This window comes from Myotis myotis, unplaced genomic scaffold (assembly GCF_014108235.1).
Source record: "Myotis myotis isolate mMyoMyo1 unplaced genomic scaffold, mMyoMyo1.p scaffold_m19_p_6, whole genome shotgun sequence".
Lineage (NCBI taxonomy): Eukaryota > Metazoa > Chordata > Mammalia > Chiroptera > Vespertilionidae > Myotis > Myotis myotis.
Window position 1 is genome coordinate 38,274,937 of NW_023416368.1, and position 2,256 is coordinate 38,277,192.

The 2,256-nt window shown below is 49.2% G+C and overlaps 1 pseudogene; it reads left to right on the forward strand.

Annotated features, from left to right (window-relative positions):
• The first annotated feature begins 355 nt into the window (after positions 1–355).
• On the forward strand, positions 356–499 carry LOC118659503 (annotated as a pseudogene).
• Positions 500–2,256: the final 1,757 nt, after the last annotated feature.

Consider the following 2,256-nt stretch of genomic DNA (forward strand, 5'->3'; position numbering starts at 1 on the left):
GACTCTGGGAAGCCATAGGACTGGCCCAGAGAGAGCCCCAGATCCTTCCTAGCCCATTCTCCTCCATGTGACTTGGTCTAAGGGGCTTCCCCACGAGCTTTCCCAGGCTGCCAATATCAGCGCCAGGCTCTTTGACAACAGCACAAGGCTCTGGGCAGCCTGCAGTTCCTGGCATTGTATCTACAGAGTGGAAATTGGACATATGTGTCCAATGGGTGGGAAATGAGGAAATACGAAGGCTAGAGGAGGGGTGACCCTCACAGTCCCTCCCTCTTGGTCATAGGCGTGTGTTCCCCATACCTTGGGGTAGGTCCCATGTAGGCCCGTAGTTGCTAGTATTAATATTGGCCCTCTTACCCCCTGGCAATGGGAAGGAGACACCCAATTGGTGGTGTTGCTCTTATATCAATCAGGGGCAGAGCAGACATGCAGTCCTTAGTTCATCCTAGCTTGATGCCTGTCTTGGTGGCCAGAGCTGTTTCATGCCTGAGTCACATTAAAATATATATGTACATATGCCCTCTTTACTGAAACGGACTGTGTGCGTTGGGCTTTACATCATCATCACACTGAGTCCTCGCAGAAGAGCTACTATTTACATTTTGCAGAACACAAAACTGAGGCTTAACATTAAATGACTTGTCCAAGGTCACAACATTTTCAGGATTCAAATCCACAGCTCTCTGGCTCTAACACCCAACCTTTCACCACTTAGTTCCTGTCAATGTCACCTCCATTTCAAAGAGCCAGGCCAGACCTCCACGAAACCTGTAGGAGAAGCCAGGGTAGAAAAGGGTTGGAAAAAATGGTAAGAACTGCCCTGACAGGTTTGGCTCAGTGGATAGAGCATCGGCTTGTGGACTGGAGGGTCCTGGGTTCGATTCCAGTCAAGGGCATGTACCTCGGTTGCGGGCACATCCCCAGTGGGGGGTGTGCAGGAGGCAGCTGATCAATGTTTCTCTCTCATTGATGTTTCTAACTCTCTATCCCTCTCCCTTCCTCTCTGTAAAAAATCAATAAAATATGTTTTTTTTTAAAAAAATGGTAAGAACAATTGTCAGTTCTGAGCAGCAACTATACATTTCCCTGTGTACTTTTTCTGTATCTTAAAACTTTCTCAAAACAAAAATTGTTTTTAAAAAATGAAAGAAAGAAGACAAGAAAACACAGGACTGGGTCAGAGGAAGGGACCAGGCCTGGGCTGGAACGGGGCCTGGGCAGGAGCTCAGGGTAGCCCTTCCGCATAGAGCCCCAGTGTTCCCGAGGCCGCTGCCACCCAAGAGCAACATGGTGGGCACCAGGCCACGTCCGCCCCTTCCCCCCAACTCTGCTCCCAGGCAGGTGGGTGTGGGGTAGGAGCCTGGCCTCAGGAGTCCCTCCAGGCCCAGCCTTGCACTCCAGGAGCCCAGAGTCTGCAAATCTCTGCCAAGGGCCTGGCACTTCCTAGGTGCCCCATCATTGCTGGCCAAATGGGCAGGAAAAACAATGCCCAGAGCCAGCCCCCACTCATCCTCAGGTGAATCTCCACCTTCTTGGCCACGGTTAAGGATTAGGAAAAAAAGTGGGCAATCCCAGCTCTCCCTCTGTGTCCCAAATGACAGGGTTTAAGTCTCAGTTCTATTGTTCCCTTGCTGTGTGACTTTTGACAAGTCATGCCATCTGCCTGAGCATGTTTCTTCACCTACAAAACAGAGCTAAGGATCTCTACCCGCATTTGGCTTGGGAGAAGGATAAAAGGATGTAATGCATGTGTGACATCTAGCCTAGCAAATGCCTGGCACATAATGGGAGCTCAGCTAAGGTGTGGACTTCTGCTCTACTTCCTGTTCTGTCTGGTAAAACCTATTTCAATCTCTCTCTCTCTCTCTCTCTCTCTCTCTCTCTCTCTCTCTCTCTCCTAATATTTTAATTGATTTCAGATAAGGGAGAGGGAGAGAGAGACAGAAACATCAATGATGAAAGAGAATCATCTATTGGCTGCCTCCTGCATGCCCCACACTGAGGATCAAGCCCAAAACCCAGGCATGTGCCCTGACTGGGAATCAAACCTTGACCTCCTGCTTCATAGGTCACTGAGCCATAACAGCCAGGCCCATCTCTTAACTCATTAATTTCCTCCAACACCTTAGAGAAAAAGGAAGCAGGAGTGTGCCTATTTTCTGTTTTATTTTGTGTTTCTGTGTGTGTGTGTGTGTGTGTGTGTGTGTGTGTGTGTGTGTGTGTGTCCGCCCATTTTCTGGAGAAAGAAACTGAGGC